Source organism: Triturus cristatus, chromosome 9 (assembly GCF_964204655.1).
Source record: "Triturus cristatus chromosome 9, aTriCri1.1, whole genome shotgun sequence".
Taxonomy (NCBI): domain Eukaryota; kingdom Metazoa; phylum Chordata; class Amphibia; order Caudata; family Salamandridae; genus Triturus; species Triturus cristatus.
The window spans coordinates 123,459,723-123,482,035 of record NC_140592.1 but is presented as its reverse complement, the minus strand read 5'-3'; the positions used below and the strand labels follow the sequence as shown (position 1 = coordinate 123,482,035).

Sequence of the window (22,313 nt, the reverse complement as noted above, 5' to 3'; positions counted from 1 at the left end):
CTTGAGTCCAGTTCTCCCGCTGCTGGCAGCTGCCTCCCCCCTCCTTTGTTCCCCCTCTTCCCTCTCTGTCTCGCTCCGCCTCATGTAGAAAAAACTGGTCAGAGACTTCAAGAAACAGGTATTACCTTCTCTTTCCTCCTTTCGTTTATTTGCTTCCTTGTGAAATGGATCCAAAAAAGAAAAACACTTGCTGGAAACGTAGTCTTTTGCTGACATTTTTCAATTTCTAAGTGCAGCCTCAGGGTAGAGAGAAATAAAACATTCAAAATATGAAAAATAACTAACTAACTAAAGCAAGGTGGCCATATTGATTTATTCACACCTAAACACATTAGCGCCACATTACAGTGTTTGCCAGTGAAGCCCTACTTTTGTTGCCTCCTCGCTCTTTGAACAACCATGTTTTCCCTGGGTGGGAAAACACACTATTCCTGGAGGTACTGAAATACCTGCTTGTTGGGTGCGTGCATTGGAAAACAAAATGCATACTGCGGCTCTGTATTCACAAACGTGGTCTTTTTAAACCATTCTGCTTTCATTTTGTAATGATAAAAGCAACGGGCATTAGGTCAGCTCCCTTACTCTCACACGTTCCTTTCTGCACCCTTGTTCCCTTATGTCACTGTTTCCTTATCTTTCTATTCCCTGGTTAACTGACTTTTCTCTCTTGCTCTGTGGGTGAAGGCCGATGATGAGAAATACACCGCAGACCGGACGCCGGACCTTAAAAGAGTGGCAGCGCTAAGCGCTTACCACCTGCGATCACAGGTACATATTAGGCGCTATAGTAGAGTCTAGAGATAGTTCATCCGATTCTTGTGTGAGATGTGTCGTAACTACTTGTCATTTGCTATGACGGGGGAATGGAGGTACGGAGACAGAGAAAGAGACGAGGGAGGAAGGGATACTGAGATGTAGGGAGGGATAGCAAGCAAGATGGATGTGACAGCAACAAGATAGGAAGAGATAACAAGATAGAAAGAGGAAGCAAGATAGGGAGAGAGGAGAGCATGGGGGTTGCGAGACAATGGAAGGGGCAGCAAGAGACAGTCACCGGGCAGTGTCAGCAGCACCCAGCCAGTGACAGAGGAGGGGAGATGCTGAGATAGCGAAAGAGATAAGGTGGGAAGGGATACTTAGATGATGGGAAAGTGAGAGTGTCACTGGAAGAGAGTGACGCCGATAGAGCAGCTTGCAGGTGAAGGTGGTGAATTCTGGGAGAGAGATAGGTAAAGAGAAAAGTGACAGTTCACAGAGGCACTTTCACAATTGCTTTATTAACCTTCCTGCTTTCTCAAATTTGCTTGAAAATGCACCATTTTTCTTCTCTTTTTTCAAACTTTTCACGGGAAGAGAATCGAAACGAACCCCCCCTTATGGTGGTTCGGGCTCGCTCGCTACGCTCGCTCGCACCGGTTCAGTATACCAATCATTTTACGCCTCACCACTTTCAAATGTCACGAGCCACCACTGGCTTGGAATAATTCTGGGTTCAAGTGAGATGGGTCCAGTCCTTCTCCTCAGCAGGGCAGAGATCAGCAGGCAGCAGGGCAGCTTAGCAAAGCAGAAAGCAGTTTCTTCAGAGCAGAAGTCAGGGAAAATGGGAATCTTTGTGGCATAGCAATATTTGCTCCTGGCAGATTTCTTCTCAGGTCCAGTAGTGTACTGCCTTAGAAGGTTCAGAGACAGGTATGGTCTCAACTTCTTCAGTGCCCAGACCACAGCAAAATCTTCTCTCTCTATAGCACCCCACCTCTGTTCCCTGGGGAATAACCTCCTGGAGATGAAGGCTACAGGTTGGTCCAGGCCCTTTTCATTTAGCTGTGATAGAACTGCCCGTATGCCATGATATGAGGCATCTGTTTGAACAGTATGCTCCATGGAGAAATCAAAGGCCCTTAGCACATGGTGTGTGCACATGGCCGGCAGTAGGGTGTCAAATGCAATTTGGCATGCCTCTGTTCAAATCACATTTTTGAGCTGCTTCTTAGAAGTCAGCTCTGTCAAGGGGGCAACAATAGTGCCATGTCCCTTGACAAACCCCTTGTAGTACCCACTAAGGCCAAAGAATGCCCTGACCTCAGTCTGCATTTTGAGGGGCTTCCAGTCCATGATAAGCTCTATCTTGACCTGGAATGGCTGCACCCTACCCCTGCCCACCAGGGCCATATTAGAGAACATGACCCAGGGGAGCAAAGGGCATGTGTGCCCTCTTGGTGCGTTCCTGGGGTACAGCCCTTTCCGGTTTACTGAAACTGCTGTAGCACAATTACTACCAGCACATTCGCAAGAGGGCATTCCCTCATTTGCATGGGGTGGGGCCCCATGTAAATGAGGCAATCCCTTTACCTGTGCTGTATTACAGATGCGGGCGCAGAGACAAAAAACCTGTCAGGAAGCGCACTGCCAGTGCACCACCTGATAGCAACCCTGTGGATGGAGGAAAGGGGGTCTCATGGACCCTTCAGGCATCCCCTTGCAGGCGGGTGCAGTCACTCACTGCACCTGCCTGCAATGGGATCTCAAATCCCTTAATAAAAGGGTTGCCGCCTACACAGAGAAACATGGAGCAGCTTTTAAACAGCTGCTCTGTATTTCTCTTGAATGTGTTGCCCCAAGGGCAGTGTGAGTTCGTGGCTGCACTGAGGGCAGCACATTTTACTTGCTAGGGCGCACTTTTCCTGTTTGCACCAGGCACAACTGCTTAAATGTGTGCCTTGGCACAAACATGAAAAGTGCACCCTATCTATAATAGGGCCCCAGGAGTCCCAAGTGCACCACAGATTCCTGCTCTACCTGGCATTTACTGGCCTTGATAGTCAGGCATGCCTGTTGTAGAGACTGTAAAGCTTCCTGGAGGTGAAAGAGGTGCCCTACCAACTACTACTGAAGACAGCTGTGTCATCCATATAGGCAGCTGATAAGGCCTCCATACCAGCAAGTACCTTGTTCACCGCCGTCTGGATGGTGGTTGGGGCATTTATGAGCCCAAAGGGCATCACACACAATTAGTAGTGGGCCTCTGGAGTGGAGAAGGCTTATCTCTCCTTGGCACATTCTGTCAGTCCCCTGATATAAGATCAAATGTACTTAAGTACTGGGCAGCCCCTAACCTGTCAATAAGCTCACCAGCCCAAGGTCACTGAGTTTAGCGCTCTATATTCCACACAGAACCTCAGTTCAGGTGTGGTGCCCAGTGGGGCAGATTTGGTACCTGAACCACAGTACAGGACTAGGGGCTACTGGAGGGTTCTATCACCCTCAATTCCAGCATTATAGAGACTTCACACTTAATGCTGGACCTCACTTTATCCAATAACCTGTAAGATTTATTCTTAACAGGGAGGTTGTCTCCTGTGTCCACATCATGGGTAAACAGGTGGATAGTCCCAGCAGTAAGGGAGAAAAGAGAGGAGTAGCACTCCAACACTTGGTATCAATCTCTCTGCTGGTCAGGAGATAGGCTGGGGGAATGGATTACTCCTTCCACTGACCCATCTTTCTCCTCTTAGTCCAATAGTTCAGGATGAGGTTCACTATCCTCCTTCTCTTCCTCATCTGTCACCAACAGCATTATGATCTCAGACCTCTCAAAGTGGGGTTTGCGGTGAATGATATGAAGCATCCTGTGGGGTTGCCTGGGGGTCTTAGGGTCTACCAATTTTATGTCTTTACCCTTCTTCTCAATCAATTCATAGGGCCCAGTCCAACGGTCCCAGAGGGCCCTGGGTTCCACAGGTTCCATAACCCACACTTAATCCCAGCCTGCAAATACACAGTGGTAGAATTTTGATCATACTACTCTTTCATTACAACCTGACTGTCTTCTATGTTGTCATAAGATTGCTTCCACACCTTAGCCATTTGGCTTTTGAAGGCCAGCATGTAGCTCACTACATCCTGGGGAATCTTACTGGGAGCTTGCTCCCATACTTCCTTCAAAATACTCTGCGGTCATCCAGCAGGGTGCCCGGACAGTGGCACAAAGAGGCTGAAGCTCACTTCCTTCTGAGGTAACACTCTGTAGACAAACAACAGGCATTACGGAGGCCCTCCAGTAGTCCTTTAATCATGCCCTTAAGGGTCTGGTTGAATCTCTCAACAAGCACGTGTTTGTGTGTGGTAAGGATTGAAGATCTTGTAGATTACACCACACTCCTTCTACATTGACTGCATATATGCAGACATGAAGTTTGTGCCCTTGTCAAACACAACCTCATTGGGGAAACACGTGCAGGTAAAAATCCCTATCAGAGCCTTTGCCATTGCTGGTGCAGTCATGGTCCTCAGAGGGATGGCCTCTGAGTACCTAGTGGCATGATACACCAGAACCAGGATAAACCTGTTTTCTGATGCAGTTAGGGGAGCCAAAGGCCCAACAATGCTGATGCCCACTCACTCAAAGTGTGTGCCAATGACAGGCATGGGATTAAGGGTGGCTTTCAGCCTCTGCCCTGTCTTTCCACTGGCCTGGCAGGTTGCACAAGTCCTGCAGAATGTATCTCAGGAATTCTTGATCCTAGGACCATAAAAGTGTGGGGAAAGCATTGAAAAGATCTTGTCTTGGCCCAGGTGTCCTGCCAGGGGGCTCTCACAAGCCAGCTCTATTATGAAGGCCCTGCAGCATAGGGGAAGCACTAGGGCCTTGTTGTCCCATGCACAGGAGCCATAGGATCACTGTAAAGAAGGTTGTCCTCTCAGTAAATGTGATAACTCCCAGAGACATCACCTGCTGCTTGGGCTTCAGCATGTTTCCTCATGCCCTCAAGCATTAAACACTCATTTTGTGACCTATAAAACCTCTCCTTGGTGGGTCCTCCTTCTACATGCCATCTAGCAGGGATAGGCAGGTTAGAAGGGAAGTAGCACCCTCTTCAGTGGGCTCGGGGATGCCCACCACAGGTGCCCCATCTACCTCACTTGGAAGACACTCAGGGCCTGGATTCCCACACACTCTGCCTTTCCTATTTTTAGCAGCAGGAGGGCTATTGTAATTGTTCCAGGCTCCAGCCTTTTTGGTTCCCATCCTAGGCAGCCATGTACCTTGCAATTTAACAGATCCAATCAGGTAAGCCTGTCTCCACATGAGCCTTGAGCTCCACTTCCTTCCAGATACCGTGCTCAAAGTCAGTACCCAGCAAACAGTCAATATTCATCGCAGGCCTCAAAGCAACCTCCAGAAGACCTAACCCCCCCACTCAAATGGAACAAGGACCACTAGATAGTGACCCTCTCTGTTGTCAGCCATGACAATTTGGTGGAATTACCTGCTCTGGTGACACCAGCCGGCTCCTTACCATAGCCATGCTGGCATCTGTATCCTTTAGAGCCTCAACACCTTGCCCATTAATGGTGACCCATTGCCTATACTTAGTAGTATTTGAGGGCACATGGATCTTAGGAAAATTCTCACTGTCACCCAGAGACACTAGGGTAACCCCACTAACTCCCCCCGATTAACTGTGACAAACTCCTCCCCCAGCACTACACTAGTCACCACTGGATTCTTTCCTCCAGTGAGAGGTGGTGCTCTTTTTTGACACTGGATTACCCTTGTAGTGTCCATACTCGTCGCATTCATAGCACTTGATGGGCTTGAGCTGCTGACTTTTGCAGGGTAGTTTTTCTTCTTTTGGACAGATTGGGAATGAGAACCAGATCCTTTCCTGTGTGAGCTGTTTTGGAGGCCTTTAGAGAACTCAGATTTTTGTAATCTCCCCCCTCCTTCTGGTGGGGACCCTGACCACCCTTTTGGGAGTCCTCCCCAATGCCTTCTTAGATACCCTGGTGCTGACTAGATGTCTGCCATCTCAGCAAGTGTCCTGGGGTCAGTTAACTTGCTATCAATTAAGTGTTGGTGCAGTTCTGGAAAACAAATCAAGCATGAGCTCCTTTAAAATTAAGTTATAGAGCCCTTGTAGGACTTGGCCCTTTTTGGCTAAAGTTCCTAAACTTTTTGCTTTCCCCCTAGACCTTTATTCTGACATGGTGTTGCCAACTTAGATGCTTTGGACACTTTGCCACTGCTGAACAGTGTCAAAGTGTAAGTGTTCCCTGTATAAAGTAATGGTAATTTGTTGCCCATGATTGGTATGTTTACCTTACTAATAAAGTCCCTAGCAAAGTGCACTATGTGTGCCAGGGCTGGTAATGCACATGCTTATAGTGGGCCTTCAGCACTATTTGTGCCACCCATACAAGTAGCCTTAAAAAGGGAACTCAGGCCTGCCATTGCAGGGCCTGCACACAGTTTGTGAAACTGGGGGAACTACCTTTACAACGCAACTTTTATAACGCTGTGCTATTACAACGCATTTTTTACAACGCTAAAACTTTTACAACGCATGCTTTTACAACGCGTTCTATTATATGGTAAGTACCTTTACAACGCATATACCTTTACAACGCATTTTGTGGAAATGCTTTTACAACGCATGTATTTACAATGCATGTGTTTACAACGCAAGATGTTATATTGTAAGTACTTTTACAACGCATATACTATTACAACGCATTTTTTTTTGCAAAATATTTATCTAAATATTATTACTTGGGTAGCATTAAAATTAAAATTAATACTTGAGGTTTTTTTTATTATAGCAATTCTAATTAAAAAAAGGGCAGTAGTTAATCAAAAAAATAATACTTGTGTATTTTTTCTGGTAGAAATGTTTAATTAAAATTAATACTTGAGTATTTTTTTTTTATATAGCATTTCTAATTAAAAAAAGGGCAGTAGTTAAAAAAAAAAATAATACTTTTTTTTTTTTTCTGGTAGAAAAGTTTGGTTGGTTAGTAGTAAAAAAAATACTTGAGTATTTAAAAATTTAAAAAAAAAGCAATATTTATTTGAAATAAGTGAGTAGTTTATAAAAATAATAATACTTGAGTATTGTGACTGGTATAAAAGTTTGGTTTGTTTGGTGATAAAATAAAAGATTAGTATTTTCAAAAAAGTGAGTAGATAATCAAAATATTAATGCATGTGTATTTTATTAAGTAGAAATGAGTAATACTTGAGTATTTTAAATTTTAATACTTGAACATTTAGTTTAGTGTTTTAAAATATAAGAAATAGATACTTACTAAAAACTTATTTTAAATGTTGAGTATTTATCTACTTAAAAATAAGTTTTCTTAAACAATAAAGAGTATATAATATTTAAATATAAAGAAAAATGATTGAGTACCTATTTTTAAATACTAGAGTATTTTTATCACATATGAAAATACAAGAGTATTTATATGTTTAAAAGAAAGTGTCCATTTAAAAATAAATGGAAGTGTATTTTTGATTAATTTATTATAAAAATAAATTAATAATATATTTAAAAAATTAATATCAATATTTAAAAATATTTATAGTAATAATTATACAAATTTAACATTTATAAAATTAATAAAGGACATAAAGGAAAATTTTGAAATCAGAAATAACAATTATAACTTACTTTTTGAATTTCTTTCCCACGGTTTTGCATTGAAGTCTATGAGCGTGTTTGTCCTTTATTTATTTTGGCAGCCTCAGCATATACAGCCCGCGGAACAAGAAAAGAAAGTACAGAAAGTGCAGTAAGAGGAAGTTTTGAAAGGAAAAGACAATAGAGCCAAGGTAAGGAACATATTAAGTAATTTTACCTTTTTTAAATTACAATATTGGAGATTTAAAAACTTAATTAAAATTAATGACAGGAAACAATTATTTATTTCACATTTTTATTACATTTAAAAAACATGAAAAAAATAAACATATTTTTCATAATTTTTTCAAAGTAAGTTTTATTTTTTAAACAAAAAATAAATATTTTATTTACATATATTAACATTTATTTACAGTTGAATGTAAAAAAGTAGTCCGCCATAAATACAGAAGCACGCGATGACGTAAGGACGTGTGCGTCGACGTAATACGCCATTTTGCAGAGCATCGGAGGAGGAAGCAGCAGGAAGCTGATCTGCGTCCAGGTAGGAAATATTTTATGTTTATATTATAGAATAAACCAATTTAAGGGATACATATATAGTAAGGAAAGAATAAGGGGAGGTTGCTGGAAAACTAATAGATGTTATAAAAGTTGTCAAACATGTCCACATTAATGTCATTAATACATGCCTATGTCGGGTCGCTGAAAGTAAGTTAGTTATTTTAAAAAAGTATGTAACTCTTTCTAAATAAAAAGTTACGGTTTAGACAGTGGATTTCTCCGGTTCCGAAGATAAAGATGTACTGTCGATCTTCATTTCTTGTTTCAAAAATTGTGCGTACTTTAATATTTTGTCAATCTTATTTTGAAATACAAATGAAAATTCAGCTGCAATGTGTATTAAGGAATATGGTTGATTTTCTATTTTATAGTTCGGATTGAGTTTTGGAGATTGGTTTTGACGGAATTTAATTTTGATTTTTTCTATAATTTGGAAAATGGCGTACCGATAATGATAAAAGGTTCGAAGACTATGGAACAGTAAATTTTTCAACATTGGTTTAGGTTGGATGAAATGAAGATTTGTTTGAAAAAATGGAAAAAAAACCCGACTTGTTAATTTGAAAAAAAATTTAAAAAAAAAATTCTTTGTATGCCAATTAAATCATTGTAATTACTGTAATTTTTAGCAAAGCAGGAAAGTAAGCAAATTCATTGTTTTAAAAAGAAAGAATGTTAGAAAGATTTTCGAGGTAGTCTATAGCCACACACAACGAAAACTGTTGTAGAATTGCCAATAGTCTCTCTGACATTTCCCTTGTTTTGACTGTAACTCGTGGGTTTAGACTACCTGCGAGTGTTTGTGCTAATCTCATTTCTTGGAAACTTTGCTCCTTCTTCAAAGTTTCCAAAAATGAGTAGAAGTTCGGATGAGGTTTTCCTATTGTATGATTGAAGGAGTTATGCCACCCCTCAATGGCATTGTTTGTTTTGGCCTCTCCCTCTAAACAACTCGTGTAGCAGTTCCACCACTCCACATGGAATCGTGGCTTCCTCCTGCGACCCGATCTGCTTAGGTGTCCAATCCATGTGTCCTCAAAATAATTTAGAATGGGTGCCAATTTTTCCTCGTTACTCGTATAATAAACAGATTCTATAATTGCAGTGTAGTACTCGTCCACACTTTCGGGAGGAACAAAACAAAGTGCAGTTAATTTTTTTAGTTCAAACTGTAATTTGCTATCCCGAGAATATTCTGCAACTAGGGATGTTTTTTGTAGTTTACGCCAAAATGCCTGCGAAAAATGGAAAAAACATCCCTGAATTTGGGTATCCGTGTACGTTTTGGTGATCACATTGATCATGCTCAATTCAAAATCGATTATTATTTTTCGAGGACTTGCAGATGTTTTGCTTTTAATCACTGATAAAAGTTCAGTGTATGTTGCAGAAGTCTTATCAGGTAGCAAACTATACACTAAAGGAATTACACTATTGTTAATCTTAGCATGTATAGTGTAAATTTGAGTGAAAGGATGGGGTGTACTTTTAAACGTCCCATCCATCATCCAAATTTCACTACTTTCTAACTTAGCAAGGTTACGGGGGGTACTAAAAATTAAAATACGTTTCTGAGGGTTTTCGTTGTCATGCAGAAGGAAAGGTTCATCAGAAAAAGAAATAGAAAGATCATGAGGAATTCTAATGTCAGAAAATGTATGTGGTGTAGACAATTGAATATTACTTGCCTGCTTTTGTCTCTGAATAATTCTTCTCAAATTGGGTATTATAGGCATGTTGCTAGCAACATGACTGGGGACATGCTGTGCAACCTCCCTTAAAATGGATCCTGTAGAATCATTGGAGGTGCTTGCAATAGCTTTCATTTCATTAATTGTCTCTCTGATTTCTACATCCATTGCAGAGGCAGAGTGGTTATGTTCTGTGGTTTTCACAACCAAATTATCAACAGTAACCGCTCTGCCACTGCAATGGGTAGTGTAGTATTGCACGCACCTCCAATGATTTCTAGTTAAACTTATTCTTTCCTTACTATATATGTATCCACCATGGTTTAACAGATTTTTTCCCTTCCTAGATTTAATGAAGTTGGCTGCTCCAAGGCTAGACATTATCTGAAAAAAAAAAAAAAAGAAAAAACATTTAGCTTGATATTTAATAATAGTTTTATACAAAACATAACATGTACTCAATGCTTTCTTTTGCCTACTGATGCATCTTCATGGAGTAAGAATAGCACATTGTTACCCCTACACTATACAACACTTACCCAACTGCTGCAGCTTCCTGGAGTTAGAATAGTAAATTGATACACCTACACTATCCACAACTTTCCCTACTGATGCACCTTCCTGGAGTTAGAATACTAAATTGATACCCCTACACTATCCCACACTTTCCCTACTGATGCACCTTCCTGGAGTTAGAATAGTAAATTGTTACTCCTACACTATCCCACACTTTCCCTACTGATGCACCTTCCTGGATTTAGAATAGTAAGTTGTTACTCCTACACTATCCAACACTTACCCTACTGATGCACCTTCCTGGAGTTAGAATAGTAAATTGATACCCCTACACTATCCAACACTTTCCCTACTGCAGCACCTTCCTGGAGTTAGAATAGTAAATTAATACCCCTACACTATCCAACACTTTCCCTACTGATGCACCTTCCTGGAGTTAGAATAGTAAATTGTTACCCCTACACTATCCAACACTTTCCCTACTGATGCACCTTCCTGGAGTTAGAATAGTAAATTGTTACTCCTACACTATCCAACACTTTCCCTACTGATGCACCTTCCTGGAGTTAGAATAGTAAATTGATACCCCTACACTATCCAACACTTTCCCTACTGATGCACCTTCCTGGAGTTAGAATAGTAAATTAATACCCCTACACTATCACACACTTTCCCTACTGATGCACCTTCCTGGAGTTAGAATAGTAAATTGTTACCCCTACACTATCCAACACTTACCCTACTGATGCACCTTCCTGGAGTTAGAATAGAAAAATGATACCCCTACACTATCCAACACTTTCCCTACTGATGCACCTTCCTGGAGTTAGAATAGTAAATTAATACCCCTACACTATCCAACACTTTCCCTACTGCAGCACCTTCCTGGAGTTAGAATAGTAAATTGATACCCCTACACTATCCCACACTTTCCCTACTGATGCACCTTCCTGGAGTTAGAATAGTAAATTGTTACTCCTACACTATCCAACACTTTCCCTACTGATGCACCTTCCTGGAGTTAGAATAGTAAATTGTTACTCCTACACTATCCAACACTTTCCCTACTGATGCACCTTCCTGGAGTTAGAATAGTAAATTGATACCCCTACACTATCACACACTTTCCCTACTGATGCACCTTCCTGGAGTTAGAATAGTAAATTAATACCCCTACACCATCACACACTTTCCCTACTGATGCACCTTCCTGGAGTTAGAATAGTAAATTGTTACCCCTACACTATCCAACACTTACCCTACTGATGCACCTTCCTGGAGTTAGAATAGAAAATTGATACCCCTACACTATCCAACACTTTCCCTACTGATGCACCTTCCTGGAGTTAGAATAGTAAATTAATACCCCTACACTATCCAACACTTTCCCTACTGCAGCACCTTCCTGGAGTTAGAATAGTAAATTGATACCCCTACACTATCCCACACTTTCCCTACTGATGCACCTTCCTGGAGTTAGAATAGTAAATTGATACCCCTACACTATCCAACACTTTCCCTACTGCAGCACCTTCCTGGAGTTAGAATAGTACATTGATACCCCTACACTATCCCACACTTTCCCTACTGATGCACCTTCCTGAAGTTAGAATAGTAAATTGTTACCCCTACACTATCTCACACTTTCCCTACTGATGCACCTTCCTGGAGTTAGAATAGTAAATTGTTACCCCTACACTATCCCACACTTTCCCTACTGATGCACCTTACTGGAGTTAGAATAGTAAATTGTTACCCCTACACTATCCAACACATTCCCTACTGCAGCACCTTCCTGGAGATAGAATAGTAAATTGTTACCCCTACACTATCCAACACATTCCCTACTGATGCACCTTCCTGAAGTTAGAATAGTAAATTGATACCCCTACACTATCCAACACTTTCCCTACTGATGCACCTTACTGGAGTTAGAATAGTAAATTTTTACCCCTACACTATCCAACACATTCCCTACTGCAGCACCTTCCTGGAGATAGAATAGTAAATTGTTACCCCTACACTATCCAACACATTCCCTACTGATGCACCTTCCTGAAGTTAGAATAGTAAATTGATACCCCTACACTATCCAACACTTTCCCTACTGCAGCACCTTCCTGGAGTTAGAATAGTACATTGATACCCCTACACTATCCCACACTTTCCCTACTGATGCACCTTCCTGAAGTTAGAATAGTAAATTGTTACCCCTACACTATCCAAAACTTTCCCTACTGCAGCACCTTCCTGGAGTTAGAATAGTAAATTGTTACCCCTACACTATCCAACACTTTCCCTACTGATGCACCTTCCTGGAGTTAGAATAGTAAATTAATACCCCTACACTATCCAACACTTTCACCACTGCAGCTCCTTCATGGAGTTAGAATATTAAATTAATACCCCTACACTATCCCACACTTTCCCTACTGCAGCACCTACATGGAGTTAGAATAGTAAATTAATACCCCTACACTATCCAACACTTACCCAACTGCTGCACCTTCCAGATTTTGGAAAAGTAAATTGTTACCTCTACAGCATGGTACATTTTAAAAGTTGTTGCAACTTACAATGTTTGTCTAAATTACCTTTTTTTCCGAATTGGTTTTCTGGCAGACTCCTGTTCAGTGGTATTGCTGAGTCGGTTTGTGTAGACACTTTTGAGGTGATTTGTTGGGGAATGGATAAATAAATGTCTGGAAAAGTGAAAAATGAATAAACTTTGAAAACAGAACGATGTTGAGAAATGTGTTTAGTAAAATTATTCCACAAAAATTGCACATGTGATATAAGTTGCAGCACATAACTATTTCCGTAATGAAAAATACATTCTTTAGACATGAAATATAAATCTAAAATTTGAAAATGTAATCATAATTACATTGATTATTTCTTTGAAATTTAGCTATGTGATAGTTAGTCAAATATTTTGAAGGTAAAGAATCCGTGCTGTAAAAAAATACCTTGTTTTTGAGAATTTGCTTTTGTGGATGAGGTGGTAGAGGATGTTTTTCTTTGTTGGCTCAAATTTTTAGTTGTGAGAAAAAAAATCTTTTCTGTTCTGGAAAAAAGGCGAAAAAAAGATAATTAACGGTGGGTAGAAATGTAGAACTTGAGTTTTTTTAAAATTAAAAAGACATACAATATAACTAGTACTACATGATAATGTCCTAATTAAAACACATTACTGTAGTAGAAATATAGATATGTACCCCTACCCTACACAAAAATATCACTGATGGTGCTCTTTCCTACAGAAGAAATTGAATATTGTTTCTCAAAACTATCCATTAGTTTTCAAATTAGGTACGATACAGGAGGAATAATTGCAAAAGAAAGGATTTCTAATGTATCGTTATAATAAAATGGGAAAGAAAACATACCTTTTCTAGTAGGTATTTTGTTATCGTGCCTTTATACTGATGTTTGCTGGAGGTTAAAAGGTTTTTGTGAAAAGATGTTCACTGTTGGAGAAAAAAAAAAAAAAAAATTGTTCCTTTGTCAACGTTGGTTATAAAAAGACAATTTTGATTTTTATGCGGTGTGATTGAGTATTAAAAAAAACCACCATTGGCATACATGACTTTATGAAATTTTAATAAATAAATTTTACAAGTAAAACCATGCCACAAAAATAACATTTACCTAAACAATTGAGTTTGTCAGTCGTTTACGTGGTGGGGATGTCCAAATAGGTTCAGCTGCTGTGCAATGTAAAAATCTTCCGATTTTCTGGTTGAGGAAAATAAATTACTTGTTTTAATTTTGAGTTTTATTTTATTGATAATATATTGGAAACAGTTCATTTCTTAAGTTTTTATTATTAAGTGAAAAAATATTTTTTGTGGTTTAAGAAAATATATTTTTCTAAAAACTATCGTTTACATATATATTAATAACTTACTAGTACTTGCTCTGTTGTGAATTCCGTGCTCTCTCTGAGGAGGTCGCAGTGCAGGTGACAGAGGGTCAGCTTATTACGTCTGCTCTCTCTGCTAGTTGATAATCAACTGAGTGCAAAATGGTGTCTCACTTGTATTTATAAGTTTTACTGTGTGTCACTATTAATTTTTTTAAAAACTGCGTTCGTTGTGTTTTTTTTAATGCTTTGTTTTACTGTGGAAAATGTTATTTTAAAAATGCTTTTAAAGAAATATTGTTTTCATTCATTTGCCCCGTTTTGGCATCCATTTTGGAACATGTCTTTTGGTATTGTTTACATAGAAACTGTGGTAGGACAAGTTTTATAAGTGAGATGGTTAAAATGGCGCCTGTGTGTATGTGTGTTATGTTTTCGTTAGTTTACTTAGTTTGCGATCTTTTTATGTTAAAAATGTGTATGTACTGTAATTTATTTTTTCATTATTATTTTAAAACTTACAAATGTCTTAAAACGGATTTTTATGGGGAATTTTGAGCATTGATTTTAATACTCGAGTATTAATTTTAATACCCGAGTATTAATTTGGTAATGCGTTTCAGACGATTTACGTACAGTTCTTCTCCACGTTTTAATACACTTCCCCACCCTAAAACCCCTAATTTCCCTGCATCCCGTGCCAGATTTTATTGTACTTTTAATTTAAAAAAAAAAAAAAAATCGCGTTGTAATGGTATGCGTTGTAATATACTTCGTTGTAACAGCACTTTTCATTATTGTAATAGGTTTGGCGTTGTAACAGAATTCGTTGTAAAGTAATGCGTTGTAATAGTACTAGCGTTGTAAAAAATGCGATGTAAAGGTATGCGTTGTAATAGCATGCGTTGTAACGTCATACATCCGTGAAACTGCCATGTTGTTCTGTCAAGTGCACTCACTTGCCAGACCTTACCCGTCCCTTTCTGTGCACCTCAGACACTCCATGGTAGGTCTGGGGTACCCCCTGGACAGGTTGCAGGGCATGTGAAAGGTAGGACATGTACTAAGGTGTGTGTCATGTCCTGACAGTGAAATCATCTCCATTTCGTTTTTCACTGTGGAAAGGCCATCTTGCCCATATGACAGAATGGGAAGGCTGGATAATATGTTTTCCAACCTATCTTCCCAAAGGCTTAAGATGGAAAGGTGAAGTTTAGTATGCCCGAACTCACAATGTCATAACACATCTTTTTATGTAGGTGGTTTTTGCATTGTGTGCTCAGAAGCCACTCTTTTAGAAGTGGCTGCGTTTTTGTGCTCTGACATTTCTGTGTGTCTCTGCCTGGCTGTGGATTGGCTGTCTGGATTGGAAAGTGATAGGATCTGGGGAATGTCTTGACCCAGGAGAGGAGGTGAGACAGCAACAAGCTGACCTGCTTCTGGAGTGTAGGGGGAGGAGAAGCCCCTAGAGGTGAAGAGGGATGGGTTGCTGCTATAAAACAATTGGGCCATCTCCTGCTGAGTGATTGAGAATCCAGACCCCCACTAATCAAAGGAAGAAAGGTGTCACTTGCAGGGAGGCCCCCAGAACTGGTTTGAACAGGGGTCAGTGCCCCCTGAAGCACAAAGACTTCAAAGCCTTGAGGGGTATAACTATGAGAGCTGAAGCCCCTGAACTTTGGAGAATGGCTTGACCAAGTGTGAACACGACTTGAGCTACTTCATGGTCAAGAGAACCTTTGCCAAGGAAGAAACAACTGAAGAGACTGAAGGATAGGACTGCTCTTGCTGTGTGATCTGGGACTGGCCTGCAGTTTGCTGTTTCAACCAAGGAAAGACTAAAGGGATTTTGCTGTGTGCTGTGTACCCCTGCTTGAAGGACTTTGCTGTGTGCTGTGTCCAGAAGTAACTTATCCCCAAGGGCCTGAGGTGAGCTGACTCTCTGTTCGGAAACACAGGAACACAAAAGTTTCCAAAGAAGACTCTCAGAGACGCTGTGTGCATGTGCTCTGTCTAGCCTGAGATCTTCTTAAGGCGTGCCCTGTGATCGTGGCACCTGGAGTCCTAGTGTGTCTCAGAGACGCTGTGTGCGTGTGCTCTGTCTAGCCTGAGACCCTCGAAGGAGTCGCCTGGTGATCGTGTGCACCGCAATCCAAGTGAGTCTCATCGCCGCTGTGTGCAGGTGCAATGTGCACTGTGAGACCTTTGTGAGGATTTGCCTTCTTATCGTGTGCATCGTAATTCAAGTGGGTCTCATCAACGCTGTGTGCATGTGCATTGTGCACTGGGAGACTTTTGTGAGGATTTACCTTGTTATCATGTGCACTGGAGTAAAGCGAGTCTCAGCAACTCTGTGCAGCCTGAGACTTGTGTGTGGAGTGCCCAGTGATCGTGCACCCGGAGTGAAGGAAGATTCAGCGACGCCGTGTGCGTGTGCTTTGTGGCAGCCTGAGATCTTCGTAGTTGAAGTGGCCCGGACAGGCTGTCCCGGAGGAGCTGAGTTGCCGACCCGAGCCGCCGTTGCCATTTCACAAAGCTGCATTGGAGGCCCAGCCGCTGGACGAGGAGAGGAGAGTCAGCTCGGAGGGAGACGCTCTCAGCCTCTCTCTCGTGTTGGCAGCGCGAGCCTCTGCTTCGGCTCGTGTCACGGCCTGTATCGCCAAAGGAGTTGTTGTACAGTGGCCGGAGTGCAAAGCTGTATTTTGGGATTACATCGTACTGTGTGGGGGGCAACTGTGAGAGGCGGAGACACTGCCTAAGGCCCGGTGATTGGGGCCTGAGTGTATTATGCATTATTCCATTTATGAGGAACGGAGTACCTGACTGTCGTATTACACATTGCATCATTTCTGTATAACAAAGTACCTGATTAGAGTATTACGCATTGCATTATTCCTGCATACTGAACTACCTGATTAGTGGATGACGCATGGCATTTCTACCTGCATAACGAACTACCTGATTGTCATATGACGCATTGCATTGTTTCTGAATAACGATCTACCTGATTAGCGTATTGCGCATTGCATTTCTCCTGTATAACAAATTACCTGATTAGTGTATACGCATTGCCTTATTTTTGCAGAAAGACATATCTGGTGGTTGTATTACGCATTGCATTAATTGATCTTGCAAAGTGCCTGATTATTGTGTTATGCATTGCATTCTTTTCATTGCAGAGTGTCTGATTGCTACGTTACGCATTACCGTATTGTTACAATGCAAAAGTATCTGATTCTAGCATTACGACTGTATGATATGATTTTAGGAGTACAGGAGAATGTTTAGAAGTGCTCATTGACATTGCCAGAACTTACAAGGGCTGGCTGGCCTAACAACTGGCCAGGAGAAATATTACACAACCTCATATGTTGGTTTTATATCATGTGGTCTTAGCGTATATCTTTTTCCATAAAGTTTATACTCGTTTTTACATTTGTGGTGTCATCATTGGATTATTGTGAGCGTGGTTGCGAATACTTTACACATTTGCCTTGAAGATAAGCCTGGCTGCTCATGCCAAGCTACCGAAGGGGAGAGCGGGGCTATCTAAAAATGTGACCTTCCTTTCCCTGACGTTGGAACGCGGGTCCCTACTTGGCTTAAGGTACCTACCTCAGCCAACCAGGGATCCCGGGTCTAACAGCCCTGAATAGTCATCATCCTTGCTGCTCCTCACCCAACCCTTCAGTGCCTTGCTGGCTTAATCCAACAATTCCACTCATGTTTGTGATTATATCTTGTACCTGCCCCTGAATCTGAGTCTATTCCTTTCAGGGGTCAGTACAAACTTACTTATTAGGATGGTCTTCATAGCAGTGTAGCATGCCTGGTCCTCTAACTCTAGTGTAAGGAGGGTGTCCCTCCCCACTGGGGACATATAGTCACATAACTACCACCCTAGAACTTCTGGGACCTTGTGCACTATTAATCCACTTCTTAGGCTGCACAGCATTTGTCTATGCCTTCCCCCACCACATAACTGGGCACCAAATCCTTGGTTATCCAGACTCTGAACTCACTAGTGGACACTACATGTATGCTGCAATCATTGCTGTTGCTGGGCCCTACTTGTAGGGCTTTAATGTCCAGTTCCTTGAGGCTGAGCTCAGGGGTCAGTTTCCTCTCCGCCATGGCCTGCATCCTTTCTTCTCGGGACTGCTCCAATTTGGCAAGCTCCAACTTTAGTTTCCTTTCCTTCCTCCCGTCTGACAGCTTTTCTGGGGGCAGATTCCTAGAGGAGACACTGCTCCCTGGTCTTGGAACCACTACTGCTCCTTGCAAGATGCTGTTTCCTTCTAAAGGCAGTCCCACATCTACATTGGAATTCAGAATCAATTCATCCTCCTCCTCAGGAATTTCCTGCTTCTCCTCTGGGCTGTCATCCCCTGCTACCCGGCTCTCAGTTCAGACTCCCAAGGCTTTGTGCAGCGCCACCTTCCTGTGAAAACTCATGTAGACACTTGAGAGTCATTGCACCGTGTAAGACTCTAACCTGGTTAGATCAAAATCAAATACTGCAGGTGTAGGTGTTGCTTCGCCAAAGTGAGACATGGTTTAGCAGAAAAATCAAAAAGCCAATTAGGGAGAATTGAAAAAGGCTTGAAGTGCAGTCATCAATTGTAGTGATCACTGAATTACTATATAGTATTGCACAAACATACGTTTTATCCTCACCGCTAATCACCCGTGTTAGAAATTTGGTTTCCTGTTGGCAGATGTATGCACCCTTTCCAAGTAGGGACTACAATCCTAGTCAGGGTAAGCTAAATGCACACTAACTGGCACATGCATCAAGCTATTTTGCGATCGCAATCATTGCGAATCGCAAACAAGGCTGTTTGCGATTGCAAAATAGCCCTTCGCAATAAGCCAACTCAAAATAGCGAAATTACAAGGAATTCGCAAAATAAGGAATTGCAAAATTGAGAGACCTGTAATAGCGAATCCTTATTTGCGAATCACAAATAAGGAATCGCAATGCTATGCACAAAAAATCGCAATTAGCAGTTTCCATCAAAATTGCTATTTAGCGCTCACAATTTACCAAATTTTACAGGCAGGTGGTAAACAGGTAAAAACAATCTCATCAGGTGCAGCACATCAGCAAAGTATTTAAACAAGCCCAGGAGGGCTCTGAATGTTTCACTATGGCAGTGCTCTATGTCATGGCGAGGAGGAAGAGGCTACGAGCAGCAACACAGAGAAGAAGGAGATTACAGGAGCGCATTTTTAGAGTGCGCATCTCATTGTTGGGACAGACTGAAGAAGAGATCTATGACAAGTACAGGCTAAATGCTGCCATGATCCTTTATCTGATTGCAGAATTGGATCCCCCTACTGCAGGGCAAGACTCACAGGACACATGCCATTCCCACTCACGTGCAGGTCTTATGTTCTCTGCACCTACTAGCATCAGGCAGCTTCCAGGGTGTAGTAGCTGTAGCTGGAGGGGTGTCACAAAGTTCCCTTTCACGTTTCTTCAATGCATTCATGTAGGCCATGTTGACAAAGATACACCACCACATTAGCTTCCCCGCAAACCCCCAAGATTTGCTTAACAGTAAACTAGACTTCTATCAGGTAGCCCGGTTTCCCCATGTAATAGGTTGCATAGATGGAACTCATGTTGCCATTTGTCCACCATCAGTGAATGAGTACATCTTTAGGAACCGCAAATCATATCATTCACTGAATATCCAAGTAGTCTGCAATGTAAAAAATATCATCACTGACATTGTGGCACAATACCCTGGCAGCACACATGACTCGTACATATTTAGACACAGTTGCATACACACTTGGCCCCTTGGGGGTGAATTTGTAGAAGGACATCTGCTTGGTAAACATATGTTACATTCGCTCTGACACTATGGCCTAATGGAAATGTATATCAGTTACTTACCGTTTGCTTACTAGCCTGTAGGTGACGCAACTACATCCTGACACTCTACCTCAACCCAACTACCCCAAGTGAGCATCGTTTTAATGCAGCGCACATAGCAACCCAAAACGTCATAGACTGCACCTTCGGAGTAGGTTTTGCTGCCTCCACAAGACTGCGGGGCGTTGCAGTACCGACCAGACTCCTGCCGCAGAATAGTGGCCACATGTGCCATGTTGCACAACATCGCTACTAGGAGAGGCATACCCCTGGAACTGTCAGACAGACAGCCTGAGAAGGACAACCAGCCAGGGCCACAACTATGATCAGCAGCTGGGGCAAGCTTAGCAGAAGGGAGAAGGAGACGTGCAGAAATTAAACAACGTTATTTTTGAGGTGGGTAATGATGAGACACGACACAGCATGTTTGAACTGTACTGTATGTATTTGCATTTAACAATGTGGTTGTGTTGAAGCACACATACCAGGTGCAGAATAGCACAGTGAGTGTAAACAACATAAACAACAAGAACTCATCATCAGTCTTGTATGTCAATCACTGCTGTAGCATTGTCAATGGTTACATCACCATCTGTGAGTTAGTCTGCCAAGGCCACACTATTTTGTTTGACCACGAACTCCCAAACGCCTTTCGCTGGCCTCATTCTCATCCCACATGGAGGCTTCGGAAGGTGTTGTGCTCCTAGTGGTGCGCCTCCTGCATTTAGTGACTGGCACCAACAGACTACTGAGGCTGGACGCCTCCTCACTCCCCTCTCCCCCCATTACATTGCTGCCCCCAGCAGTAGCAGTCTGAAATTGCTCTACGGCATTAGTAAGCTGGACCAGTGCCCTGGCCACATCCCCACAACAATGCCTCATTTCGAGCTGCATGTCCACAGACCGACGAGACAGAAATGCTGTGTTGTTGCTCAGGCGGTTGTCGGATTTCGAGTAGCCATCGAGGCGCACTAATATTTGGCGATGCCTTTTTCTTTGTGACACCTGGTCCTCCTGCATCACCCTGCAAACCTCCTGCATGGCCTCTTTGGACTGCCTATTGCCTTCCACCACTGCTGTAGTCAGCTCTTTCACACAGTCTCTCATCAGTGCCCTTGACATGCGCCTCCGGCTCTGGTTTGTGCTGCGCCCGACCTGTGACTGCGGTCTTGTTGTGGCTGTACCTCCAGTCTGGTTTGTCTGGGGAGCTGGTTCACTCTTCTCCTCAAGATCCATGAGCTGCAGTGGTGCGACTAGGGACCTGCGTCTAGTGGGTGCAGGGTCTGTGCTTTGTGGGGCCACAGGTGTTTTCACATCTGCCTCAGCTGGAGTCTCCTGTGTGTCTCCGCCTTCAGTTTCCTCCAACTCCTCTGATGCTGCATCTGTGATGTTAAAAAGTGCAACTTTTAGTAATTCTCAAGATAATGGCGTGTCACAATCAGCATCTCTTCAGTCTCATTAAATTACTATCTGACACACAGTGTTCAAGTGTTTTACTCCCTTGTTGTATTTGCCTACCAACTTGCCTTCCCTGCCTGTTCCTCCCATAATGCATTTGGGTTTTGCAAGTAAAATGTGGACTAGAGTTTGATTCTGAACAGTAGAGCTGAATTGATGTGATCTTTCTAAATTAATAATCAGCTTTAAATGGACATTTGCATACATCTTACCTTGTGAAGTACTGGCCGCTGCTGAGGTGTCCAACTGTGTCACTCCCACTACAGCTTCAGGCTGGAGTGTGGACTCGACTAGATCATCCAGGGGTGTATTCCCAGGAAGTGTTGCAGGCCCCCTCAGTCTTCTTCGCCTCCTTGAGCCTGTCCGTAATCCTCTCCTTGGCACGGCTGCGCAGGTCATACCACCTTTTTTCCGGTTTGTCAATTTTGAGCTGGGTGACCCCCACTGCGTTTACTATTGATAGTATCCTGAGCCAGATTTTTCTCTTCTCTGACTCCGGGACCTGTAGACATAGTATTCCAAAAAACCTATTGTGGCTCCCCACAACCTCCTCAATGAGGATTTCTATGTTCTTCTCACTAAATATTATTTTTCATTTTCTTGTAGTTGCTTTCTTCCCTGGTGCTGCTGATTCCATGTTTTTGGCAAAGGACAGTATTTGCAAGCCCAAAATTGCTTTCTTCTGCTGTGGTCCTGCACTTAGCCTCCTCTTCTGACTCTCTCAGTGCACTGGGAAAAGCATGGGATGCATCACTTCCTGATTGTGATGTCATCACCCTGCACCAAAAGCGACCTCACAATTTGCAATTTCGCAATTTGCGATATTGCTAATAGCGATGTCGCAGATATTGATTTCTTTATTAGCGATTAGGTAACATGCAATCATTATTTCCAAAATTGTTCCTGCATTGAAT

General features: G+C 42.1%; 1 long non-coding RNA gene across 1 annotated transcript; it reads right to left on the bottom strand.

Moving 5' to 3' along the window:
* Positions 1–12,781: 12,781 nt before the first annotated feature.
* Positions 12,782–13,654, bottom strand: LOC146797502 (uncharacterized). Its single transcript, XR_014968994.1, has 3 exons — positions 13,582–13,654; positions 13,162–13,259; positions 12,782–12,894 (listed from the first exon to the last, which is right to left on the bottom strand). It is a non-coding gene; the product is annotated as an uncharacterized LOC146797502 (long non-coding RNA).
* Between the last annotated feature and the right edge of the window lie 8,659 nt (positions 13,655–22,313).